Genomic DNA, 27,773 nt, shown 5'->3' with positions numbered 1-27,773 from the left:
GTCCAGTGATTTTGACTTCTTGAGAAATCAGAGCATTGCAGGGATTGTTCAAATCCTTCTGAAGAGGCGGTGAACAGTGAGAGTAGAATCTGAGCAGACCTGGCCTGGGTCCTCAGGGGTGCAAACAAGGGGTCTGTTGCGTCTCCTCCCTGGACACACTTGCTTTGGATTCAGGGCCACAAGGTTTTTGATGACTGGCTACTTTTAAAGAAGTCCATTCAGAGATGATTTTCTTGCTCAGTCTCTCCACTGGTCCTGACAAGCCATGTTTTTCCTGCTCTGTGCTCGGACAGGACGGGCAGGGCTGCACCTGAAGAGCCAGGGTGGGTTTGGATGTTGCATACCTGAATCAGGGACAGTTCCTGGTAACTGCACTCCAAGATGTGCCCACTTTTCCAGGTGGGATTCTAAGAACATCTGGTCCGGGTGACAGATACAATCTATGTCTCTTCTGCAGGAAGTAGGGTGGAGTACCTTCCTGGAAACGTCTTCCTTGTGTAAGGGGCTTTGTGCGTTCACAAGATAAAGTGTTGATGAAACTGTCCTTTTGTACAGGAGGAAGAGCACTTCTAACTCTGCAGAAGGGCCTACGTTTTACAAGGGGATCTGCAACAACATGCTGTCCCCTTCCCAGTTTTCACCAATGGGGAAACCGAGGCTTTGGGACTGAGTGAGGGGCATCTGTGTCTTGGGGATGTTGGCATCTATCTGCCTTTCCTCCTCTGAGTATCCCTCTGTCTGGGACCTTCTTTCTTGCCCACTCCTGGCCTGCCGAAATCTTGCTCATTTCCAGAAGACGTGACTTCTAAAGTCTTTCCCGACCCTCTCCCTCCGTTGGCCGGACTTTCCAGGGCTTCCAAAGCGTCTTGGGTTTCCTCTGTTACGGCCGTGCTGCTTTTTGTGTGCACTACCCCCAGCAGACTGTAAGTTACAGGCGGGCAGCGAGGTTTCGCTTTCTTAGAGCACAATAATTACAGCGCCGCATGAATGAATGAATGAACGAACGAACGAACCAGTTGTGCAGGAACCAGGACTTTGCCTGCCTATTCGGGACCCGCCAGCCCGTGAACACTTTGAGTCTGGGCTGCTTCAACGGGTCTAATAATTCTCAGTCCCACCTGGCCAACGCAGAGAGGTCGCAGGGCCGCACGGGGCCCCGGGCGCGCCTGCAGCGCGCTGCTTTGTTAGGGCGACGAGGCCAGGTGACCGGCCGGCCCGGGCGTGGCGGCGGCGATTGCCCGCGCCGCCTCGAGGGGGCCCTGCGGCGGGCGCGGCCGCGAGCCAGGAGGACGGGCCCGCCCGCGCGCTGCTCGGGCTGCTCGGCGCCCTGCCTCCTGCGGCCATCGCCCCACGGGACCGCGCCGCCGCTCGCCCAGGTACTGGAGGGGGGAACGCGCCGCCAACCTCTTTGTCTCGGGCGGGCGGGCGCCGGCGTCTGCTCCTGGGGGGCGGGCAGGGGGCTCGGGGCGCGCGGGGGAACGGAGCTCCGGGCGCGCGGGGACCTGAGCTGGGGGCGAGAGTTCGGCCGGGGTCCGGGAACGGGGGAGCGGGGCTCAGGGACAGAGTCGGGTGAACGCGGCGGGGGGCGCGGGCGGGCTCGGCCGGGGTCCCGGACGTGGTCTGGGCACGGGGGCGCGGGGACGCGGCTGGGGCGCGCGGACGCAGCCGGGGAGCGGGCCGGCTGGGTCAGGGGCCCTCGGCGCCGGGGCGCCCTGGACGGCGGGCGCGGGCCGGAGCGGCACTGTCGCGGCGGCGCCCGGGTGGACTTCGCTCTCCAGGACGGGTCCCGAGACTCCGGGGCGGAGAGCCGAGTTGGAGCTGCCATGGGAAGGCTCAGGACCCTTCTCCCGCTCTTTGCAAGCGGGCTTTCCGGTGCGTCTCTCTTTCCCTTTCCCTGTGTTGGGCGGGAAGCAGGGGGTCCCTTGGCGCTTCCTTCCTGACTTCTGAAGGAGCGGGAACCGGGCGGGGGCGTGCGGGGCCGGGGCCACCTGCGGCACGTGCCTGCTGCCACGCCGGCGCTGTCGCTGACAGGCAGGAAGAGGGAGGGTCCGGGGCTCGGTGGGCGCCGCCGGGGTCTGATAAGCGAGATGGGGTCGTTTGCTTGAAGTGATTTGAAAATCTGTGTGGCGGGAAGGGGCCGAAGAGCTCCCTTGAATTCTTGAGACAGCGCTGGCGGGTGCCCCCCATTCTCCAGTGTGGTGAAAAAAATAAAAGCCCATGGGGTGTGTGGCCTGCAGAGACCGCTGTTGAGGGAGGTCACTGCCCACTTAGAAGTCCCCCAGACCCTGAGGGTGTCCCTGTCCTTCACACACTTTGATCTTCTGGCAGTTTTCCCCCATTTTCACTCTTTTGTAATGTGAATGCGTGTTCATGGAGGACTCTTTAAATACACTGAAGATCATGGAGCACTCTTTAAATATTCTGAAAATGTGACTGAAAATTATCATTGCATCGATATGGCAAAGCCCTTCAGAACTAACCGTCTTGGCATTTTGGTATATGTGGTCTGTGCATATTATTCTTTTTGAAGTGCTTTAGTTCTTTGCCTTTTGAGAGAGATTTGTATGTCCTTGTGATTCTCTCCTCTTTAGGGCCTGGGAGGTTATATTTGCAAATCAATCAACAAGTATTAAGAAAGGCATTTCTGTGCAGAGGCCCGGAGGGGCCAGGGAGTCGCTGCAGCTGGAGGGTGGAGTGGGCAAGGCCAGTCTGCGGAGAACGAGGGGACCTCTGTGCACAGGGAGCTGACTGTGGGAACTGGCAGGAGGCCAGGCTCCTGACCTCAAAGACAAAGTAACAGCAATCTTACTTAGTAATTTTACAAAGTAATAGTGACCCCAGAGACGAAGTAATAGCATGATCGTAGCAAATGCTTATGGAGTGTTTGCTTGTGCTAAATGCTTTGCATGCATTCGTTGCATTCACCCAAATAACAACCCTTGGAGGGAGCTGGGATTCGCGTTCCATTTTACAGATGTGCAAACTGAGAGGCAAAGAAAGGCTAAGTATCTTGTCCAAGTTGTTGCCCAGCGTGGTGGTGCAGCCCAGGATTCGGCCAGGACAGTGAGGTCCCAGGGCCCTGAAGTTGCTGCTGCTTGTCTGTCAAGTGGATGCATGTCCTGAACGCAAATTCCTCAGCTGAGGTGCCAAAGTTAGCAGCAGCAGCAGATGAATTATTTCTTTACAAACCAAGGAGAAGATAGAAAAAGTAGTAGCCTCAGGGAACTGGTGCTCCTGGATGCAAATTGACTTGGCTTTTACAAAAGTGTAGCTTTGGCACCTATGGGTTTTCAATGGAGCTATTTGCAAACGTGACCCTGGGAGCTAAAGGTCACCAGGTCAAAGTGTGTTCCTGGGCTGCAGGAGATATTAACTGATGGGATTAAAAATGGCCTGGGAATAAGGCAGAAAGGCAAGAAAAGAGAGGGGAAAGGCCAAGAGGGGACGATTTCTGACCCACCATGTGGCAATGGCAGCTTGTACACAAGGCCCATTTTACAGGTGAGTACATTTATTAAAGTGCAAAACAGTTGGGGACTAGATCAAACCCAGCCCTCTGGCTCTCGGTACGTGCACTGCTCCTCCTCTAGGGTCAGCCTGGCAAAAACTACCACCACGCTAGGAGAAAGCCTTCTGTACCCAAACCAAACCCTGCTCCACCCCCGACCCCTGCCCCCAGACTCCTATGGGGGCGAGGTGCCGGCTGTTCCCGCTAGAGAAATAGCCGGCCTCCAGCAGGCAGAAAGTTACTGTTGTGTCCCAGCCATCCCGTGCGTCCACAGCTCCCTGAGTAGAGAGGCTTCCTTACAGTGGCCCTGCTTTCTCTTGGAGAGGCCCCTGTCTCGTGGCTGCGTTTGAAGGGTCTTTTGGTACCAGGCGGTGGGTTGGGATGGGGTCCCGGAGGTACACAGACCCTGAACCCTAGGCTCTTTCCTGTGCGACCCGGTAAGCATGGGGGTCATCAGTGACCTAGAGCCGGCCCTATCCCCCTGCAGTCCTTTGCAGTTATCTCTGTTGATCCAGAATAAGGGGTCTGGCCAGTTGGTTAGTTAAATAGGCATTCTGTTAACTCAGAGCCGCTACGTACGTGTTCCTGGCTGTTAGCAAGAGCGTTCAGAATCATCACTGTCTTCATTATTGTCCGGGTTCTGGGCGCTACTCTGGCTTCTGAAAGCGTTACTTCTTTGAATCCTCACAGTCAAGCAGAGGCGGGTGCGAGAGGGTGTTGTGTGGCCTGATCTTCCCAGGGATGTCCACGTGGAATGATATTTAAACCCCAGCTGTCCGACAGCGAGGGTGTATTTTTCCGTGCTGCCTCACTGATTTTAAAACACCTAGACATTAAAAATTGCCTCAGTCAGAATGCTGCTGAATGGGAGTTAACCGTCTCTTAGGGTTCAGAAGATGTTTTGAATCTTCCAGTGTGTTGAGTCCCTAGAAAAGGCGGATTTGCTGCTCTGTAGTTGTGAGTGAGCTCAGCGTGGGAACACTTACTTCCTTGATGTCTGTCCTTTTCCCATAAAAGCAGAAAACTAGAATCTCCAGGTTTCTGGAGCTGCCTATTGCACTTTGCATATCAGGAATGAGTTTGGCGAACCGCACCCCTCCCCCTGCCACCCGCCCTGCATCATTTTTGCCTGCCTGCCAGAGCCACGAGCCAGGCCCTCTCGCAGGGACATCTCTCTCTCCCGCTCTGTGTGCACTCGGGGTCCCCACTGCACGCCTGGCCCTGGTGCAGGCCGGCCGGGTGTCTCCTACGTGCTGTCCCAGACCCCCCGCTGGGGACTGTCTCTGCTGGATAGGAGGGAGGAGGCCAGTGAAGGTGAGGATGACCACCACCTGGGGCCACTGTTAGGACCCATCAGAATGCCCTACTGTGTCACTGAGGGGAGGATAGTCGTCATGATGACCCCTAGACATTTAAAAAGAGCTATGTTAATTTTTTTAAAAAGAAGGCAATGATCTGGTATTAATATGTTTGGTCCCAAATGGGCTAAATTAATGAAAAATTGATGTTTAAGGCGTCTGTGTCAGTGATCAGGAAAATTCCCTCTGGTGGAGCATTTCCTGATCGTGCCAAGGAGGTGCGCCCCAAGGCCACCAACTCCGGGAGAAGAGGTTTCCTCACGTTCCGTGCCCCCCACCCCCATTCCCCTACGCCCGCCCGCCCGCCTGGGCTGGAAGCCCTGGGAGCCCTTGGCAAGTATCTCCCCTGCTCCCAGCCTAGTAACCTTGCAAGGTTAATGCCTTCTTTTGATGGTGTGGTTACCCATGTGCGATGGCGTGCTTGCTATCCGCGATCAGAGAGATCGTCACCCAACGTTGCAAGGTAATATTTTTGTCTCTGTTTTCCGGAATGGACACCGAGACGCAGCGAGCTTAAGTCATTTGCCTGTGTCATGGGGCTGGTTGGAACCCAGGTCTGTCTGGGGACAGAGTCTGTGCCTGGCCCTCATCCACAGAAGGTGAGTGCCCCCTTGGTCACAGGGGACTGAGCCTGTGCATGGAGGGGGTGGTGCGGCGCTGGGCGGGGTCCCAGAGTGGAACCCAGGCCCCTCCGCGATGCTGGGACTTCCTCCCAAGGCCAGGGGTCTCTATGGTCCCCTGCCCGCGTCACCCCTCCTCGAGGGCCTGGCGAAGGCTCCGAAAGCTCTCGAGTGCCCGCCGTCCGTAGCTGGCCGGGGTTCCAGCCGCAGCTGCTTCCTTGGACGTGGAGCCTTTGCCCCTCGTCCTCCTTCCTCAGCTCTGACTATGGCACGTGGCCAGCTGCCTGCCTTCCTCTTCCTCTTCTCGCTGGGGGAGCTGATGGCACTCGGGACGCCCTGTGCGGGCACGGCTCTATTTCTAAGACGGAGGAGACGTGGGAGGGAATCCTCATTCCAGCTTCCCGAGTGGCAGCCTGTTGGTGCCAGTCTGCGCCCGTGCGCTGGGGGACCCCCCCCAGGTGGGAAGGGTGTCACCTCCTTTCCTCGTGTCTTAGGGGGCGGCAGCCACAGGGTATGACCTGGAACCTCTTGAGCGTAGGTTTTCCGAAGCTGGTGATGAACAACAAACCCCGAGGTTTTAAAGACACACGAGTGAGTTAGGTGCCCCAGTGGAAGAAGGCCAAGGCTCTGGAGAAGGGGCAGAGACAGAGGCAATGCGTGCGGTGAGGCCTGCCTGACCCTTCTTCGCAGGGAGAGGCGGCTGTGCCCCGGAAACTCGGCAGCCGGTCGTTTCACACTGGAGGATTCGGGAATCCGCTCCCCTCACTACCCGGGACCACAGCTGCTCCGTGTTGCATCTCACTCATGGCGGAGCCTCCCAGGGCGCAGGGGAGCAGCCTACAGCTGGCCGTGCGAATCGCCCCGGGGCCAGGCTGGGCCATGAGCCGGGGCCTCTGCGTTCTGTACACATTCCTCCCCGACGGGCTGCGGGAACAAAAGGGCCCCATTGACTCGGTCCTGGCGTTCCCCTCCACTCGCAATCCATCACCTTTTTCAGAGGTTTCCTGAGTGCTCACCCCTCACCACTGGTGATTTTGGATGCACATCAAAGGCAGCGTGCTGGGAGGAAAGAGCTGGGCTCTGGCGGCCGCAGGTCTGGGGTAGAAGGCGCCCTTTGTCCCGTGACTGCCCTCTCTGTTCCCCACCTGCAGCCCGGGGACATCGCCGCCCTCAGTGTGACTCGCACCGGCGCTCCTCCTGGGTGCTGTTTTGTCTGACTGCCGGGGTCACGCCCGTGGCCCTGGATGTCCCTCCTGCTTGCCAGCTCCTGGGCCGCTGCTTACTCTGGTCCTGCCGAATTTTCACCGCCCCAGGGGCTCCTGCTGAAACATCACTTCCCCATTCTTGGAGGCCCTGTCTGGTCCCCCTGGGGGCAAGCCTTTGTGATAACAGGAGGACGCCTTGGGGACTCAGGAGTTTGCCCGTGATCTTGGACAGGTGTGTTTCCAGTTTCTCTTCTCTGGAAAGACCTGAAGCGCCCAGTGGGTGGGGGTGGAGGAAAGGGGACGCACCTCTGCTCGCGTCCACTGGGCTGGCAGCTGAGTGAGGCAGGCCCGGCTCTCAGCTGACCAGGCACATGTTTTGTCTTGTCCTGCCCTAGGAGGGGAGGGGACATTTGTCATCTGTGTTGCTCAGGGGGTGGGAGAGGATTCGCAGGTGATGGACGTGCCTTTGCTTCCTAAATTATTTTTTGATTCTTTTTCTACAAAGTAATTTTTGTGTAATACGTTTGCTGTAGACTTGGAAAAGAGGGAGAAATGTTAAGAATGCAGGAAAAATGTCCTAATATTACCACCCAGGGAGCAATGTTTTCGCCCTCTTGTATGCTGTGTACATTCTGTGCTTTTCAAGTTTACCAACTTGAGATCATATGTATTATTTTAGCATCAATGTGGCAATATAAGCATTTCCCCACTTGTAACTAACTCTGCATACACACGAGTGTTGGTGACAGTACAGAACCCAGTACGTACGTGATGACCATGTGTCCTCTGGTCACGTACAGCCTGTGTGCATCCTTGCACGGAGATCGTTGGGCAAGATCCCGGCCAGTCATCTTCTTGGAGGGACTTCTTAGGTGGTTCGAGGTCAAAGAACACAAACTATTTTTGATTGTGGTAAAATACCCATAACATAACTTAACCATTTTCAAGTGCACAGTTCCGTGGCATCAGTACTTTCGTATTGTGAAACCGTCACCCACCATCCATGCACAGAACTCTTTTCATTTTGCAAAACAAACTCCGTCCCCATTAAACACTGACTCCTCATTCCCCCTCCCCCAGCCCCTGTCACCACCATTCTGCTTTCTGTTTCTATGGATTTGACTGCTCTAGGTCCTTGATGGAAGTGGAATCATAGAATATTTGTTTTTTTTGGGGGGGACTGGCTTATTTCACTTAACATAATGTCCTCGAGTTTCATCCATGTTGTAGGATGTGTCCGAATTTCCTTCCTTTTTAAGACTGAATGACATTCCGTTGTACATAAAGACCACCTTTTGTTTATCCATTTGTCCTCCAGTGGACACCTGGGTTGCTTTCACCTTTGGGCTATTTTGCATAATGCTGCTCTGAGCGTGGGTGTGCAGGTCTATGTTTGGATCTCTGCTGTCACTTCTCTGGGGTGTATACCTAGAAGTGAACACAAGCTTTTTGAAGCCCCTTGAAATGTATGGTTGGATTGCAGTTGAGAAACAGTGTGTGCTTGCAGAATCCTCTTGGTGCTCTCCCAGCGTGCCTGAACTCCCGGCCGGCTTGGCGCACTCTGGGAAAAACCAGGCCTGCAGGAAAAGGAAGAGGGAGACTTCTTACCGAGCTATTTTGACAGATTGTGTAAACTCAGTGATTAATGGAATGAGAAAGCAGGAAGAATGTCTTTCATTAAGAAAAAAAAAAAAAAAAAAGAGCCTTTGGGGTTGCTTGGTTTTATTTTCAATTAAAAGGGTCTGATTTTGTTTCTGGAGAATGGCTTTAATTTGGATAAATGGTTCAGTCTGGGACCCGCATGCCAGAACCTATGATGTATGAGTGCAATTATTCCGGGTTTCCTCAGGAACAGCGCAGACCTGGGCCCTGCTCTGGCCTGGCCTTGGTGAAGTGGCGAAGACGCCGGCTGTGCCGTAGAGGGAGGCCGCTCTTCTGATCAGTACCTGGAGCCTGCGGGGCCTGAGGCCCAACCAGGTGGATGCTGGTTAATTTTTACCCTCCAAGAACGTGTTCACAATCTCAAGTCAGGAATGCCAACCAGCAGGCCCTACCCCCAGCACTGGAACACGTTGGACCAGAATTACTGGCATCTTTTCCAGTGTGGGCATTTGCAGAATTGGTCAGGCTTGGAGGATTCAAAGGCTGGGGGGACATCCTTACATTGTCCCCTATTTATGGAGGCTCCCTGGCCCAGGCAGGGTTCAGGCGCTGGGCGCTGGGCTCTCCGCAGGGTGGTCCGGTGGGGCTTCTTAGGAAGGAGACGCTGGGCTGAAGGATGTGATGGAGTCAATCCTGGGCTCTCTGGGAAGGATCCATCGGGTGGAGGGCCAGTGGGGGCCGAGGCCTCAGGCAGGAGCCACCTGGTGCGTTCCCGGTGCAGGGAAGGGATTGAGGAGGGCGGAGGAAGTAAGAAGACGCCAGCATTCCGCTCCTGAGACTAGGAGCACCGTGTCAAAGCCTTAGCCCTCCACGCTAATGGGGGTGGCAGGCCTGCCGTGAGTCCTGGCCAGCTTGGGGGCTGTGGGAGCTTGGGTGAGGGCGGGAAGCCTACACAGGAGTGTGCACGAGTGCAGCCCACGAAGGAAGGACGGTTTGCCGAACCAGGTGGTTGGAGAATCGTGGCGCCTGGAGATATTGTAGCCCTGAAGATCCTGTGGCCCAGAACGAGAAGCGTGCCCACTGTGGCGGGGTGGGGTTCTGGGACACGTGGGCCTCGGCCTGCAGGAGAAAGGAGTGTGCACCCAGCTTTCGGGGGAGTGAGGGACTGAGCCCACCGGACCGCAGGCCGCCCGCCTGCGAGAGCCCGTGTGCTGTTCCTCTGCTCGTGGAAAGGCCGGGCAGCTGTGCGCGGGCCCCTGAGGAGGGGCAGTTCTCAGCATAACAATGGGAACGTCTTCGGGCTTCCGGCTGGCCAGGCTGATGGAGACTTCGGGTGAGATGGGTGACTGGCGACAAGAGAGTTGATGTGTCTTGCTCTTCACTCCTCCCCACCCCCATGTAAATGGAAACAATCCAAAATACAGGTCATCTGTAAGAGCATAAGGCACTTCCGCAGAATCTGTTTCTTGCTAGAGACACCATCACGACTTACGTGATGTCTACACATTTATAAAAGGTCCCCCATCCTCACACTTACAAATACACGACCATCTTCCTCTTCCCGGCTTGGTTTTTGTAACAGTTCAGTGTTAGAAGTGTGGTGTGTGTGTGTTTTTATGCTGATGGTTTTCCCACACCTGTATCCCATCCTAAGCGTTTCCCGTGTTTCTGCCTCGACTTCACAGTTATCACAGCGATGATTCTTACAGCCCTTCAGAGTGATGACCGTACCTGCATGAGCTCCCAACCGCCGGGCTGGCTATTTGTGGGTAGATGATTCTCGTTAGAGCTGCTTCTTGCAGAAGGTGAAAGGAGAAGACGCTCAGCCCCGGCGAGCTGGGGATCTGCTGGCCTCTGGTTTTGTGTGTAGCCCACGGGGAGGTCTGTGCAGCCTCAGGCCTGGTCAGGACACAGCCCCTCCCTCTGCCTAGGCGGCTCGTCCTGCCCCAAGGGGCCAAGTTTTCCTTCCAGCTTCCGGGGCCTGCGCGCCGCAGCGGCTGGAGGTGAGTGTGGCTCTTGCTTGGTTGGGTCTTCACAAAGGCACCGGGGTCAGGGCCCAGCACCGCACCCTGTGGCCTGCTGTGTGCTGATGGAATTACGTGCACTGGAGCAGCGGTGCTTCTGACCTTGGCTCTGGGAGCCTTTGTGACCAAGAGTCTTGGCCAGTGTCCAGCTAGGACCTGTCGGGGCTGAACTCAGCTCTGCAACCAATCATGTTCTAGTGGGGTCCAGACAGTCTCAGCTTTCAGGTTTCACTGCCAAGATGAGTTGGATTAACGGGCTGGAGCTGACGAAGACTTCTGGCCAACGGTGATCTTTCTTGTCTGCTCTCCCTTGACCCCTGGTTTACCGCCTTCCTTCCATTTGGCCTCACTGGTTGTTTCTGATGTATTCTGTCTGTTGTCAGACCCGTGCGCTTTCAGGACATATGGTTCCCTGTGTACCCTGGTGCTGCTGGAAATGGCATGGTCCTGCTTGTTTGCTCTGGGGCCGGGGTGCAAAGGGAGTGGGCTCTGCAGTAACCACTGTGGCCTGGGTCCTGCCTCTGCGTGTGACCCTGGGACAGCCGTCTTGCTCTTGAAGTGTTGCTGAACCCCGGGGGTTGGTATCAAGGACCCCCCGGGTTGCTGGGGTAAATGTGATGTTGTGTACACACTAGGTGTCGTTGTCATTACTCTTCTTTCCTCTTTAGTCATTAAGCCTTTCGAGTAGCTGAATCTAGGAGAAGCCTTCCGCCCACTCCCCACCCCGCCTCCCGGAGATAGAGCTCCTGGGAAGGAGGTGAGGGTGTGGGACCCCCGAGCTCTTCTCAGCCAGGCCCGTGTCCTCTGGGTGGGACCCTGACAGTCACAGGCCCACACTGCCCTTCCTGACGCCCGGTTAGCGCATCCTTGGTCTTCTGACGTCCTCTGGGATTGGGCTGTGTATATTTTGTTTGTATCTCTCCTCCCTAAAATCTGAGTTCTTCCAAGGGCAAGATCCAAGGCGTCCCATATCTTCGTGTGATAAGGGTTTTGGAAGGAGCCCAGGGACGGCTCCGTGACCTTGGGCAAGGCCTTTGCCACTGGAGCTTCCCTACTCGAAGGCTTCACCATGGGAGGGGGCAATTCCACATCTAAGTGGAAACATTTGAGAAGCTCGCTCTTTACTAGAAGAGAGGGAGGTGCTTGCATATTTTCCCAGGGTTTCATTAATTTTTTTCAGGGTCACCATTTTCTTCTTCCTGGGAGTTTTGCTTTGCAATGTACTCCATGAACTTTCAGAGGAGGGCAGTTGACGCTTATCTTCCAGACTTGAGAATCTAGCCCACTGTAAATTTCTTGGAAAATAGCCATGTTTCAAATTGTCGTATTATAGAAAGTTGATGGTAAATGTCTGCTAGGAATGCATGAGGGCTCCCTGACAAGAGTTGGGAATACAAAACCGTTACTTTACTGTCTTGGTTGCACAAAAGATTATTCATCTTGGACAGAGTGTGCTGTGGGATTCCTTGAAATCCACAGTGTAAAATGGCAAGAATTATTTCCTTTGTCTTTCTCTCAGAATGGATTCCAGTCTCCATACAGATCCACTAGCGATGTATAATCTCTTGTCCGATATTTAAATGAGAGTTTTGTTCTTATAAAAATGTTGGGCATCCACCAGACTCTTGCTGAGAAAAGAGTCACCTCTCCCACTTATCTGCTTTCTGCCCGGATCATGTTCACAAATTCTTTCTGTGGGACTGAATGCATTTTAAAAAATGGCTACATTTTATTTATTTATTTTTCAATTATTTATTTTTCATTTTTTTGGCTGCGTTGGGTCTTCGTTGCCGCGCGTGGGCTTTCTCTAGCTGCGGCGAGCGGGGGCTACTCTTCATTGCGGTGTGCGGGCTTCTCAATGCAGTGGCTTCTCTTGTTGCTGAGCACGGGCTCTAGGCGCGAGGGCTTCAGTAGTTGTGGCACGCAGGTTCGGTAGTTGTGGCTCACAGGCTCAGTAGTTGTGGCACACGGGCTTAGTTGCTCCGTGGCATGTGGGATCTTCCCGGAGCAGGGCTCAAACCCGTGTCCCCTGTATTGGCAGGCGGATTCTTAACCACTGCGCCACTGGGGAAGTCCTAAAAAATGGCTAAATTTTAGAGAGAAGTTTGGATGTGCTGTATGATACCCTTGGTGCCTGGAGGCACACATCTCACGTTCAGATGAGGATGGGAGCGCTGATGGCAAGAGTGTGGCTTTGTTTCCCAGCCACATGCTGCTGGATCTCTTCATCCACTGATCCATCTGTCCTGCCCCAAATGGCCAGCAGGCGCTTCAGGGCCTTAGCCCTGGCTAAACACATGGCCCGGTGGTACATGACCCCCCATCACTTGCCTCCGTCTCCAGGATGCTGTTCTGTTCCCAGCCTGATGAGTGAGATGTGGTGTGTTGGCAGTTCACAGACCTCAGGCTGGTTGCTGGGAATAAAAGGTACACACACCTGAGGGTGGCAGAGGTGGGCTAACTGACATTAATTACTGACCGCGTGTGAGGCCCTGTCAGAGAGCGACTCCTTTGTTCCTTCCTTTGTTCATTCACTCACTCCCTCACTCTCAGGCAGCTAACATTTATTGAGTGCTGGCTGTGTCCCAGATATGGTTAACCCTCACAAACACTGAAGAAAGGAACACTCAGCAGGGCTTGCTGTGGCTTGACTGCTATCTAAGCTTGGATGTGGCAGAACAGCGTGGAGGTGGGGGGTCCTGAGGACCATCAGAATGGGGTGTCCTGAGGACCACGGGGCTGGTGGGCGCCTTGAGGACCTCGGGGTCAGAGCTTGGGGATCCGTCCATCACAGCTCTCTTCGTATCCATCTCTAGTTACTTCTGATCATCCGATTCTGAATTCTCACTGTCGTTTTGAGATTGAGGGTACATCTGCTAGAGGCTCTCTCCCTTGGGGCCAAGGGGCCCTTTGGCTCCCGTGTGTGAGGCTTTTTTGCCATCGTTCGGGACCCTGAGAACTTAGCATTGGCTGGATCTGTGCTTTAGCATGAAAGGAAAAGGAGACTGCAGAAGTACAGACAAACCCAGTGGATGGTTATTGAACTGAAAAGACTGTTCTTCACCCAACTTCTTTTTTTGAAAATGGTCACATTTTCTGGAGAATAGTATAATGAACACTTGTATACTCTTCACCTAGATTTGCTGGTTGTTTTTTTTTTTTTTTGCCATTTTGTCACATTGGCTTCATCTGAAAGGTGAAAAGTTGTACCCATCATGAACTGCACCCACAAATGCTTTAGCCTGTGTTTCTTGAGAGCAAGGACACTTTCCCACATCCCTCAACCTCAAGACCATGATCCCTCTAAGCAAGTTAATTTTGATTTGTGGACACCAGCTAATGTCCGGTCCCTAAAGTGCTTTCCTGCTGTCCTTAATCTGCTCTGACTTGTGGTTTACATGTCACACTGGGTGACTTCATCTATCTGTGCCCTGAAAGTGGGAGCAGGCTGCCTGCTTTCTTTATTTAATATTATTATTATTTTTCATGACTTTTCTTTTTCCTGAAGACATTTTTTTAAATTAAATTTTTTATTTTGAGGTAGTTTTCAGGCGGTTGTAAGAAATAATTCAGAGAGATCCTGTGTAACTTGACCCAGTTTCCTCCTATGAACACATCTTGAAAAGCTGTAGGACCATCTCACAACCAGGATATCAGCATTGATAGAGTGAAGGTACAGAACATTCCATCCCCACAAAGATCCCTCACATGCCCTTTATAGCCACCTCCACTTCCCACCCATCCGCACCCAAACTTCACCCCAGCAGTCACTAATCTTCAGGTCGGTAATTTTGTCATTTAAAGAATGTTACATAAATGGAATCATACAGTATGTAGATTTTTGGAATTGGCTTCTTTTAGTCAGCATAATCCTCTGGAGATCCATCCAGGTTGTTGCTGTATTAATAGTTCATTCCATTTCATTGCTGAGTACTGCTCCGTGGTGTGGATGGACCACTGTTTGTTCACTGTTTGAAGGTCATCTCTACTAATTTGTGTCTCCAATCCATGAACATGGTATGTCTCTCCAGTTGTTTAGATCTTTGATTTCATTCACTAGCATTGTGTAGATTTCAACATATGAGTTTTGTTAGATTTACACCTAAGTATTTACTTTTCCTTGAGTGATTGTAAATGGTACTGTATTTTTCATTCTGGCCTCCATGTGTTCACTGCTAATACATAGAAATACAGTTGCCTTTTGTATGTTTATGTTGTATCCTGTGATCTTGGTAAACTCACTTATTAGTTCTAAGAGTTTTATTTTGTAGATTTCCTGGGATTGTCTATGTTGACAATCATGTCATCCGAAAATAGGGACAGTTTTATTTCTTCCCTTGCATTGACCTTTTGAAGAGATGAGGGCAATTTCCTTGTAGGATATCCCACAGTCTGGATTTGTCTGAGTCTTTTCTTGTCATCACGTTCAGGATCACGTAAGTGTGAGGTGAGGTACTCTGCTCACCTCATGTCAAGAGGTGCAGTGTCTGTTGTCCCACTCTTGGTCCACCAAGCTTAGTTACCTGGTGAAGGCTCCTAGAGGTCCTTGGTGTCAGGTACATCTTCCCCTTTGTCCCTTTGAGACTCTGAGCATCCTGCTTCCTAACCACCTTTCACTCAGTGGTTCAGCATCCAAGGGTGGTCCTTGCCTGAATCAGTAATTATATTGGGATCATGAAATGCTGGACTTTAACCATTTAAGTACTTTGGAAACATTATCTCACAAGTAATCAGACTGTTAATTACCAATTCTCTTACCCGGGTAGAGTAAGAGAATTTTATTTATTGTGTTTATTCTTTAAATGGCCTGTAAATTTGGCAAAAGAAAAATGCTCTTCAGTTTGTCTTCCTCACATTGTAACGTTGTAACAGTACTCTCAAGTGCTCTCCAGTGGCACCCAACCTAACCTTCCTGGGAACGAGACTGTAGCTGTCATCACAGCCACGCAGCAGATACCTACCCAGGGCTCACTTGCCCAGCTCAGCCCACTGTTTGGGTGGCTTTGCTGAGAGTCTGTGTTTGCTGACATTTGTCTAAGTCAGGGCTTCTTTTTTTTTTTTTTTTAATTTTTATTTATTATTTATTTATTATGTTTTTTTATTTTTGGCTGTGTTGGGTCTTCGTTTCTGTGTGAGGGCTTTCTCCAGTTGCGGCGAGTGGGGGCCACTCTTCATCGCGGTGCGCGGGCCTGTCACTATCGCGGCCTCTCTTGTTGCGGAGTAGAGGCTCCAGACGCTCAGGCTCAGTAGCTGTGGCTCACGGGCCCAGTTGCTCCGCGACATGTGGGATCTTCCCAGACCAGGGCTCGAACCTGTGTCCCCTGCATTGGCAGGCAGATTCTCAACCACTGTGCCACCAGGGAAGCCCCTAGGTCAGGGCTTCTTAAAGTGAGGCCTCGGGACCAATATCAACATCCCTTGGAGGCTGTTAGAAATGCCAGTTCTGGGCTCCACCACAGACCTCTGTCAAACACTCTGTGCTGGGAATGACAGTTACAGGGCGTTCAGATGCCCACTCAAGTCTGAGAACCATTAGTTAAGTTTGTCCATTCTCCAGTATGGAACACTAGCTGTGGAACTCCAGTGACATTGTTCAGTCAGATAGCTTTAAAATTCAGTTTGGCTTTGCCATAATCCACACATATTTTTGTGTCAGACTGTGGCTGGTAGCTGTTCCAAAGCCTCCCAGGGGTCTGTGCCAGGAAGGAGCTGCATTTACTTAGGAGAGCTCCATCCTTTAGCCACCTGAACCCCCAATTCCTGTTCCTGCCCAAGACTAGAACACCCAGCAGAGTGTGGGATTGGAGAGTGAGGTTCGCATTAACAAGTATAAATTTGGGCATGTTTTCTGCATTCGTTCATATTTAACTTTGTCCCCGACTAATTGGCTTACTGCTTTAATGAGTGATAATCTGTATTTCTGGAGGCCTTTGTTGCCAGCTGTACTGGTTGAGGATAGTTTTATTCTTCATCAAACACATGTAGACTGAACTTCCTTTGTGTGTAAGGCAGTGTGCTCTTCTTACAAAGTGGGACTGGAGTTGCTTCGAGCTCAGGAGTTTAGCCCTGTGCACACAGGAAACTTGATGTAGGAAGGGGATCGTGTCCATAAGAGCAAAGGAAGGTGCTGTGGGAACTGAGAGGTGACTGAGAGAGAGACAGCAGAGAGCCTAGTGTTTAAAGCAGGTGTATCCTTCAGGGTTCTCCAGAGAAACAGAACCAACACGAGCTATATATATAGATAGATATCTGTAGGTAGATATCTATATAGATCTATCTATCTGGATAAATGTATGAATTTGTGGGGGGCTGGTGTGTTTGAGGTTTGCAGGGCAGGCTGGAAATTCCCACAGGTCTTGATGTTACAATTTTGAGTTGAAAACAATCTGGAGCAGAATTCCTCCCTCTGTCTCCTCCCTCTAGTCTTTTCCCTTAAGGCTTTCAACTGATTGGGCGAGGCCCACCCAATTATGGAGGAAAAATCTGCTTTACTTGATGTCTTCTGATTTCAGTGTGAATCGTATCTGAAAAATACCTTGACAGATACATCTAGACAGACATCGGGTGCCATAACCTAGCTATGAGGACACATAAAATTCAGCACTACAGAGGGGAATCTGGACTACATATAGTCAGATTCAAGTAGCAGAATTGCTGTGTATTATCTTGGGAACCCTGGACAGTTTACTTTTTTCTGAGCCTCTGAGGTTAAGGGCTCTTTAGGTCGTCCAATGGCTGTTTACTGATTTATATAAGTAGAATAACCAGAGGTAATGTGGACATCAGGCTTGGTTTGATCAAGCAACTCAACCATGTCACTGCCCATAAACTCTTCTCTGCCTTTTTAGTTGTCACTTTCTTTTCCTAGTGGGCCTCCTGTGACTACGAGATGGCAGCCAATTGCCCGTTGCCTACATCCAGAGAGAGTGTGTCTCTTCTATGGCCATTCAACAAATGTCCTTTGGCCACAGAAGCCTTGTACTGACTGGTTAAGCCTAAGTTGTAGGTTTTTCCTGGAGTCAGTGACTGTGGTGGAAGAGGGGAAGATTTATGTGGGTTGGCACATGTGAGCCAGAAAAGCCACCAACTGTGCCCCCTTGCTCAGTGGCCTCAGCCCAGGGCTGTCATGAGATAATGCACTGTCTTGTTCAGCACATGTAAGTGCTGAACAAAGTGGGCTGTGATTATGATATCCCCTCCCTGGAGAAGCAGGAAAGGCCTTCTGGAAGTTGGCTTAGAATAGAACTGGGTGGGGAGGAAGGGATTCCCCAGAAAAGGGTCCTTATTGAAGGGGACCTGCTGGCAGGAGGGGCAGAGTTCTCTGTTGCCAGTGAGTCCTGCTCTGTGGCTTACCAGCCCATGATCTTCAGTTCCCTGCATCTCAGTGTGTTTCTCCTGGAACACAGGTGATAAGGCCTCTGTAAAGGGTGTGTCTTGGCATGATGGCCAAATGAGAAGTTAGTGAAAGTGTATTTTCTTCCCTTCGCTTCTGGAATGCCTCTCAGCTTAGGAGCCATTTTTATATATTTTGTCTTCACTTGGTGAAGTTGACCCAACTATCGATTTTAGAACCGTTGTCATTGGCTTAGGGTTCGAGAGTCCTTGAAGGGTGAGTCCCAGGCAGGGGGTTTCCAAGTTTCCTGGCTCCGATGCTGCTCCCTGCCTTGATGTGCTTGACCCGGTCGACCTCTGTTGCCCGTGGTAACGCTGTGCACCGGGCAGAGGGCCTGGCCCTGGTGGTGCCCAGTGAGTACTGACTTGGCTGCCAGGTGGGGGAAGGAGCAGGGGCAGGGCCGGACGTCACGGTGCCCAGAGCGGCAGTCTCTGGCGCACGTCTGGCCTCCCCCCACCCCTGCTGGCGGCTTGGCATGTAACTGACCACTGATGACAGAGTTGGCAGCCCTGACACCGACTTCCCTGTGCAGAGTATTGATAAAGTGACAGGCCTTGAACTTATCGACACCGTTCTTACCTTCGGGCAAATCGCCTAAGAGACTGATGGCCTGCTCTGTAGGCAGTTAAGAGTCCTACTGGAAGGGCACGCCATCTCCGTGGGTGTCCACGCAGAGGATTGGAGAGCTTCACCCAGTGACCCACTTCAGCAGCAGGCGGGTCACCAGGATGAAGGGGGTGGCTGTTCAAGCGTCTGTCCCGTCCACCATGGACCAAATAATTCTAATTCCATTTCCTGAAGTCTTTTAAAATAGTTGTAAGTGGTGCCAGAGATATTCTTTGCAGAATCCCATTGAGGACAAGTGGGCCGACTTCCATTTCCAAAGTGATCGCCCCGCTCTCTGCGTTGTCCCCTTGGGGATAAGGCTGTACAGGGCGTGTTTGCCCTCACTGCTAAAAGGGGGAAATAGTCTCCTATCAAACTGCATTGCATTTGGGCCCCAGTGCCCTGTTGGCCTTGAGCTGTCAATAGGCTTGACCTCTGCAGGCCACTCACAGTTTGGCATGGGTGACTGTGCCAGTTTTCCACTGTGACACAGACCACCCCAAACTTAGTGGCTTAAAGCGACAAGATTTATTTCTCGTGGCCTGAGGGGGGGGATGGCTGCTGGCGGGCAGGCTGGGGTAGGGGGTGGGGGATGGAGCTGGGCCCAGAAGGGGGTCTGGCCACCGGCCTGTCCCTCCTTAGGGCCACGGGTCCTGGGTGCTCCTCAGTCGAGAGGTTTAGGGCTGAAGGGGGCCAAGGCAGAAGCCGTGGGCCAGCCCTAGCTGCGAGCCAGTGCTTCCAGCAGTTCCTGCGGGCCACACACAGCAAGATCCATGCGGGTTCAAGACCCCTGTGGGATGGGAAGTACGGACCCGTGTTGCTTTCTGAAACGTTGCTAGGCGCCCCCTTTAGCGATGGAGCACATTCTGTTTTACTGTTTGGCCTCTTGCTGATACCAGCGGCGCACGCAGCTCAGGAATCACCCAGCTCCTTCTGATTTGGGGCCTTGGGTCGGGGTGTGTGCTGGGGCCGTGGGACCACGTCACCCAGTGTTCCTGCTGGAAAGAACCGTCTGAGCGGCCGTGAAAGGCCTCCCAGAAGACAGACCCTCACCTTGTCCTCTCCCCCCTCCTCCCGTGTCTGCACTGGGCTCTTCCTTACTGCGCCTTCATCCTCCTAAGGCCAGTAGGGGTGGGCTGTGCTGTTGGCCAGCATCCTGGGTCAGGGTTTGCTTCTCAGAAGACCAGGGGTGAGGTTACGTGCTCAGCACCACTTCCAAGGTGGGGGTCCCCGGGGGCACATGGCCGAGAGACGAGTCCAGAGGCTGACTCTGGGTCCCGCGGCCTGTGGACCACATGTTCCGTGGATGCACTGACTCTACCTGTCAGCTGACGCTCCTCTGAGCAGGTGCCCGGCTGTGAGGACAGGTGTGGAGCCTGCAAGATGCTCAGGGCCTAGGTCATGGCCACCTTCACCCAGAAGTACGTGTGTGTGGCCTGAGGACGTGGGAGAGCTGCTGTGTGACCGGGGCAGTTGATTGACTTCTGGGAAGTGTCTGTCTCATCTGTAAGCTGGGAGAGTGGCCTGTGAGGTCTGTGAAGGTGATTTTAGTTCACGGTGATCTAGAAGTAGAGAGAATAAACCTGGAACTGGTATGGCTCAGCGGAGGGCTGGTCCTCTGCTCTGGTGTCTGCAGTCTTGCTGGTGTTTGTGTGGGAGTGTCGTCCTCTCATGCTGCTGTCCTGGGTAGAAACCTGTGGGGCAGCCCCCGGAGCCCGGGTTGCCCAGACACATGCCTTTTAACACAGACATAAATGTGCTTGTTATGTTCATCCTTGAAACCTCCAAATCCATGTTCTAAACCCACAGAATTTTAACTTTATTTACATGACTTAATGCCTTGCCAAATTTCCAAAATGATTTGAAAAGCATGCAGAAGTATATATATATATATATATCAGGATTAAATATTCAGAAAGAAATACAGAGAGAAAGAGAGAAGAAACAGATCTGAGAAACCTGTGAAGCCTGTGGAAGGTCAGCATCCAGTGGGTATACCAAATATCCTGGTTAGCACAATGATTTAGCTGTGAGCTTCCTGGCAGCCAGTTCGATAAGGGAAACAGTTGTTTTCACTTGTTTCAGTGTGTCTATAGGACAAGAATAATGAATTCAAGAAAAACAGACAACAGAATCAGAAACAAGTTATTCCAAAGAGCAGAGATGTTTCTGAGACTGAATCTTGAGGGAATGCCTCTGTGGGGTCCCTGCAGTGTTGTCAATCACATCCTACAACCAACATAGTAGAGAAGTAGAGGACAAGTCTCTTTAACAACCTCGGTGGTGGCCAAGGGCATTGTGACGAAATGCAGGTCTGCAAGAGGAACATTCCAAGGAACATAAGCGTGCTGCTCCAGGTGTACAACTTAGACACAAAGATAAAACGCTAGAATATTGCCCTTGAGCTACAGGAGAATGAACTCTAGGGTTCTGTAGGGCCAAAAAGACATTCAGATCTATTCCGGTCCCCTCTGTGCCTGACAAGCTGTGTTTGCCCCCGCTGGCTTCCCTTGGAGGCACCGTGGGGGACCCATGCTTCCAGTGACTGGATAGAGACTGCCTCAACACTGCTAATTTAGCAAATCCTCGCAGAGAGCATTTGTGCTGCCTCCTTTGCGTTTTGCTTCATCTTCCTCTGAAAATGATGAGTGAACAGTTTCCGCTGAGGATGTGCTCTCAGGAGCCCAGAGCTGCCCGTCCGGTATGTTGATGACGGCCATGTGCTTGGAGTGTGGCCGGTGTGACCGGGGAAGGGAATTCTAAATTCCTTGTTAATTTTAAGTCATTTAAATTTAAAACCTGTAGCAGAGTACTGATATTTTCCCACTGAACACAACTTTATTGTTTTGCTAGGACTACATTTCACTTTAACTTGAAAGTTTAGTGTCCAAACTGAGATGTGCTGATAGCGTAATATGCACACAAGATTTTGAAGACAGTACAAAAAAAAAGTTAAAATATCTCCTGAATAATTTTCATGTTGATTGCGTGGTGAAATAATAACCGTTTGGATATACTGGGTTAAATAAAATATATCATTAAAATTGCTGTCACCTGTTTCTTTTCCAAACGTGGCTACTAGAAATTGGAAAACTACTTACGTGGCTTGTATGGTACCTCCATCGGGTGGTGTGGGTCCAGGGATGTCCAGATGTCCTGGCTTTGGCGCCCTCTTGACCCTGGGGCAGAGAGGGTGCTGCCTTGTGGATCTGGGGGCTCCATCTGTGCGCTGGACTCGTGGTGCCACCCCTCTCCAGCTAGCGAGTTAGAAGGAAGAGGTGGGCCAGTGGGTAGAGGCTAAGTCAGTAGCTGTCCTCTCGGGGACAAGGAAGTGTTCCCAAGGCACCCTTGGACTTAGGTGCCTGGACTCTGGGGGGACGGTGAACATTTGTTGTAGTTATTCAGTCATTGTGGATATTATTTAAATTTCTCAGATCCTTGCTGTCACTCCCTTGCCGGGGAGGTGAGAGGAGGTGAGATTTCACGTGTTCTTGGGAATTTTGGTTTTGAGATTCCTTGCTCTTCTGAGCAGTTTCTTCGTGGATCCTGCTGCTGGGATCGACCATCGCCAAGGAAATTTTAAAGTTGGCCTACAGTGCTGCCTTCAGTCAGCTTCCTATTTATTTATTTTGGTGGCCAGTCAAGAGGGGAGGTGTGATTGTCCTCTGGTCCCCACCATGGACAGAACTCTTCCTGCGCCTCGGGCTCTGGTTGGGTGCTGGGTGAGTTGGGGAGCGAGAGGCTACGGACCCTGGTGTGCAGGCCCCCTGGTCAGGCAGGGACGGCCAGCTCCCTGGGAAAGAGGCCGCCCACCCAGCCCGGCACGTCCCGATCCTGGCCAAGGAGCTGACTGCCCTTTGCCTGTTTCCTCCTGGAGGCGGTATGATGGTTGGGAGAAATCACGTGGGGAGGCCCAGGTGCGCACATGCCAGGGGTTTGTGGCGGGAGCCTGCGGGGTGCTGGGCGGGGCAACTCAGGAAAGCCAAGGGCTGGGATGCGGAGCTGGAGGCCCCAGGCCAGCTGGTGCAGTACTCGGGGATGCGACAAGACCCCGGGTTGGGCCATGGTTGGCCTTGGGCATTGTGAGACCCTTCAAACGGAATGTGAAGTCGTGCGTGTGGGCTGTGGCTTTCAGGGGCTCGGAGGTTCATCAGATAATCACGACCCCTCCCCCCCAAACATGAAGTTTTGTGTTGATGTGAAGGAGCTGGCTCGGGCGCGGGGTCCAGGCTTTAAGGCACCTCCTCATCCTGGTCCCCTCTGCTTTAGCGAGGGCATTGGCTCTGTTTTCTCCCCTCCTTGCCAACCCGAGCCTCAGTTTCCCCAACTATAAAATGGGGGCAACCGTCACTATTAGTAGTTTTCCTTACTAACCCCCGAAACCCCACCGAGTTGTCGTGATGCTGTAGGAAGGGGCCTGAGTTTGAGCTCTGTGCAAATCTGAGGCTGAGTGTTGTTCTTGTGTGTGTCACGGCTTCCTTCCTTTTAAAAAATATTTTATGGTGAACATTTTCAAACATTTCCCAAAGTAGAAGGAATATAATCATAAAACCCAACAGCCAGGTTCAACATTTACCAAGATTTTGCCGTACTTGCTCCCCGACCTCCTCTCCCTGTGATGATCATCTCGGCGATGTTGAAGCCAACGTGAGTTTTCACCTGCACGCTTAGGTGTGTGCACTCTGGAAGTCCCAGGCACTTTACTTATCTGATGGTGACGGTAGTTCTTTGCCATCGCCACCCGCTTGCTGTATTGTATTCAGATTTCCTTGATTGCTTCAAAATGCCTTTTCCTGTAGGTGTGTTAGAATCAGGGTCCTAACAAGGTCCCACACGGCACGGGCCTCTCTCTTAAGTTCTTTTTCAGCCATCCACTCTGCAGCCCTGTTCTCTCTTGTTGAAGACGCTGGGTGGAGGGCGGGAGGGCCTGGCATGGGCGGAGGGGGTAGGGGGTGGGCAGAGATAGACGGGGTGGGGAGCAGCCTTCAGAGTCCGTGTGGTGTGGTGTTGAGGGTGGGTCAGGGGTCATGCCCTTGACCTTGATGGAGGCCTCGAGGCCCGGAGAGCAGGAAGGCTCTCCTCTCTTGCTGGGTGGGTCACGGCGGTTACAAAGGGAAGGTCAGCTTCTTTGTTCCGCCTCCCAGCTGGCAGGATATCTGTATGTCCTGACGTGGTTTGGGGCTCTAGGAGGTTTCAGCTGGTTTTCTCACGCCCTGGTCCACGGACTGGCTCCCAGAGGTCCTGCAAAGCCCCCTCCTGCCCTGTAAGGAGGCTCAGTCTGGTGGCAGAGCTAGGTTTTCCCGCTGGGTGTGCACAGAGGGACACCCCACAGGGGACCCCCAAGTGGGCACTGAGGGATGGAGATGGTTGGGACCATGAGTGAGGCTAGTACCTTTGTACCGGTCACGGTCACCTGCCTGTCCTATGCCTGCTGAGTGGGGCTGGGGTGATTCCGTCCCAGTTTTTCTAGGGAGGAAAGACAATTGAATTTTGCAAGCAAGTGAAGGCAAAGGTGAGCCTCAACCCCGTGTCCGTACATTGAAAACCTGGTGCCCTTTCCTGCCCCCGACACCACGTAGCCGTAGCAGGAAGTGCGCCTGGTCGGGCCCTTGAAATCTGGGCTTATGGACACTTGTGGGGAAGGTGGGAGCGCCTGGTGAGCATGAGATGCTCTGAAGAGTATCAAGTCAGCTGAAAGGAGGGGCACAGAAGGGAGCTTTGCATGTTGCCTTAGGCTAAGAAAAGGAAAGAAAACAGTGTGAGCAGAGGAAACATTCCTGGTGGGGATTACCTGGAGGTGGCCCAGCCTCTTTGATCTCGGGTGCCCTGGGCTTGCTGCAACTTGCTGCCATCAGGACAGCAAATTTCCTTTCCCCTTTTATGTTGAGAACCTGCACAGGGCTCTGAAATTGGAAGCGCTTCTTTCCTCTCGCTCATGGGAAACATTGCCCTGTCTGCGGGGGGAGAACGTGCCGCATCCTCTTTGATGGCGGCGGGAGTGGTCCCGAGGCTCAGGACCGACAGACAGACAGGCAGGCAGACGGCAGGTGTCCTGGGGACTTGCTAACCGCCCACCTCCTACCTGGACCTCCTGAAACAGGGCACCCTTCCAGTTGGTAGACTTTCTCTGGAAAATTCCATGCTACAGTGTGAGCCACCCCTCAGTGCATGCTTCATTGCATTTGGCGGGATAATTCTTGTTGGAGGGTTCGCCCTAGGAATTGCACGGCATCCCTACCTGTTCCCAGTGCAAGTTAGTGGCTGCCCCCCTTGTGGTGATGATTGAAAGAAAAAAGATTCCGTATATTTCCAAATGCCCCCGACATCTCTCCAATGATTCGTGGCTAGAGAAATCACTCAGTGCTTAAAAAAAATGAACTAGGATGAAAAAAATTCCAGAGTGCTCTACAAGTTGTCAGGTATTTTTTAAAAAAAACTTTCAGTTATTTATACATGTATGTATGTGTTTACCAGGTTGCTGGTTATTAAAATGTATTTCTTACTGTGTGTTGCTCTCAAAAAGTTTCAAAAAACGTTGTGGGCTGACAGGGGCGTTTTGGTCACTGTACATCGTGGATGTTCTTTTCCTGTGTTTGAAAGATTGAAAGACAGACGTCTTTGGAAGGGTAGGGAGGAGGGCTGGGTTAAAATACCACATGTTTGGGTAAAAAGGTCCTTCTGTGAGCTCGGCACAGGCAGGACTGATAGTCGTGGTCAAGGTAAAGGTGGCCCCTGTTTGTCGAGGGCCCTTCGGGTGTGGCATTCGCGTCCTCTGTGTCTGTACGTGGGTGTGAAGACCAGAGAGAGAAAAGTCAACCCATCCTTTGAATAAGATGCCTAAGAAGTTTCCCAGATCCCCTGGAGCCCGTGGTTGGCTCAAGTATTGTTCTGAGTGGTGGGCGTCCTCAGGAGGGTCAGAGCCTCTTGGTCGGGGGGGGGGGTCCCACCCCGGCTCCCCCTCCTGCTCCCGCCCCGCCTCGCGCTCTTGCCTAGCCTTCCTGGGGGACTCTGCGTGGGCTCAGCGCCTCCTTGTCAAGTGCGGGCAGCGCCCTCCACACCAAAACCCACAGGCGCCGAGCCCCCCACGAGCCCGCTTGTGGCAGGAGCCTCGCCATTGGAGTCCGGTCTTCCCGGCAGGCACGCGGGAAGGTGTGGAGGGCTTGCCAGGGGCCTGCACTGCACGCCCAGCTCGGAAATCTCATCGCATTCCCCTCTGGTTTTGTCTGGGAAGCGGGCCGCCGCTAGGGAAGCGTGGCGTAGAGGGCCTTCCGTCGACGAGAGAAGCTCATAGCAGGGCACGGTGATGGGTTAAAAAAAGGAATTCAAGCAGATGACAAACAAAGCAATAAGCATGCCTTCTCGGGCTGCACAGAGCCTCCCTGTGATGACCCCTGGCGCTCCGGGGTGGGCCGGGAGCAGGACAGCCGCGGTGGTGGAGGCACGAAGTGGCTGTGGACAGCCAGGACAGACTCCGGGGTCTGGGACCAGAGGGTCCAAAACCGCCCTGGGTCTGCCTCAGGGTAACCAGCTTCTATTTGATTAAATCAAAAGAATCTTTAAAAGATCACATTTTGACTTAGAAGTTTCTCCAGAATCTCCTGCAGTCGACCACATTTTGCACAGACTGTGTCGGTGCCCAGTGGTCAGCGGGCTTTATTTTACAAAAGAGGGTAACAGGGTTCAGGAGGATCCACATGTGCACCGCACACCCAGAACCCGCCTGCTCGCTTCCCCCTCTGTGGGTGTGCGTGTCTGCGTGCTCGAGTGTTATGTGTGCGTGTGTGCGCGCACACGCATGCAGGCATGTACACACAGGTGCTGTGTCTGTAGGTGTGCACGCATGTGCATTGCTGTGCACACACATTGCATACTCACGTTCACACACGTACCCATGTATACGCATACATGTATCTACGTGATGGGTGTCCTATGTGTACACGCGTATGCTGTGTATGCATATATATGTATCTATATGTATTCACATGTCAAGCATGTGTATGTGATACATGTGTATAAGCATGCATGTGTGTATGTTACGTATGTTTGCTGTGTGTATACTCCTGTGTATGCACGTGCCATTTTCGATTTCTTTTTTTTTTTTGGCCACGCTGGGCGGCATGTGAGATCTTAGTTCCCTGACCAGGGATCGATCCCGTGCCCCTGCAGTGGAAGCGTGGAGTCTTAACCACTGGACCGCCAGGGAAGTCCCTGTCGATTTCTGAAATGGAGGCAGAGAGCGTCTTTTGGGGGGTTGTTGAAGACACAACTACAGCAGACACAACTACAACACCTTATTGTGGATATGTGGAGAGGAAAGGAAGCTCCCCTGCCCGCCAGAAAGTCTGTTTCCCCCTGGCTTGCCCGCCCATCCGTCCTTCTTGACAAAGATACATTGTTGAATCTCTTTGCCCAGCAACGCCTCTTAACGTGCCTTAACAGAAATCGTTCTTTGTTATTACATTGTCTCTGCGATGTGAGGATTAATGTTTATGTAATATTTCCAGTTATGGATTTGCTCACTCGCATATCCTTTCTAGGTGCTGGGGTTACCGCATCCCTCCGCCCGTTTATGGGACCGCCCCGGGTTGGTGGACTTTGTTTCCCTCCTGCTGTGACTGATGATGGCGCGGTCACCCCTTCCCACCTGGCGTCTCTGTCTTCGGACACCTCCTTAATGGGGATTCACAGGGGTGGAGTGAGCGAAGCAAGGAGCCTGACCATTTTTGTAGTTCTTGATCTGTAGGGTCGCATCGCTTTCCAAAGTGCTTGCCTGGATGATGAACTGTCTCTCACAGGATGTCTCCTCATTGTAGTTTTGGACACTGATCTGGCCAAAGGCTCCTGGCAGCTCTGCTGGAGCCCCAGCCCCGTGCTGCCCTCCCAGGGTGGCCTTACCCACTCAGGGCTCCACGCACCCTCCCTCCATGGTCTCCTGTGTGCTTAAGTCAGCACCCGAGCAAGACAGAAGCCCGCAGACCACCAAGTCAGAATGGGTTCGGGTTGCAGACACTTCGGCCCTGGCCCCTGCCACCACCTGGTGCCAGCCACCGGCTACCATCGTCCCTTGCTGGGGGCTCTTTGTCACGCTGCAGCCACCTCTCCCTCCCCCCAGTCTCTCTGTCACACGGCAGCCAGAGGGAACCTACATTTCAAGTCTCATCACGGCACTCCTTTGCTCAAGACCTCTGCCCATTTTTGTTTCTCTCTGAGTCACAAGTCAAGTCCTTACATTGGCCTGCCACTTCCCACCTCATAGCCCCCGGCTGTCCCCCTCCACCCCTGCCCCGGGCATGACCTGCAATGGCCCCTCCCCACCTATGGCCTTGGTGTCCCTTAGGCTTCTGCACCGATGTCCCCTTCTCAGACCCCTGCATAAAATATCAAATAGCCCTTGATAAAGGCGCATCCTGCCCCCATATGTCCCTGGCATGATTTTCTGTCTTATTCACTTTTTTTT

The 27,773-nt window shown here is 52.6% G+C and overlaps 1 protein-coding gene across 1 annotated transcript in view; it reads left to right on the top strand.

Annotated features, from left to right (window-relative positions):
- The first annotated feature begins 1,299 nt into the window (after positions 1 to 1,299).
- Positions 1,300 to 27,773, top strand: part of TNS3 (tensin 3) — a 239,058-nt gene continuing 212,584 nt past the window's right edge. The window contains exon 1 of the mRNA XM_036863553.1: positions 1,300 to 1,376. The gene's annotated coding sequence lies outside the window, so the exon portion shown is untranslated. The remainder of the gene's footprint in view (positions 1,377 to 27,773) is intronic.

Source organism: Balaenoptera musculus, chromosome 9 (genome assembly GCF_009873245.2).
Source record: "Balaenoptera musculus isolate JJ_BM4_2016_0621 chromosome 9, mBalMus1.pri.v3, whole genome shotgun sequence".
In the NCBI taxonomy this organism is placed as follows: Eukaryota; Metazoa; Chordata; class Mammalia; order Artiodactyla; family Balaenopteridae; genus Balaenoptera; species Balaenoptera musculus.
The sequence above is the reverse complement of the archived record's forward strand: the minus strand, read 5'-3'. Positions and strand labels throughout refer to the sequence as shown.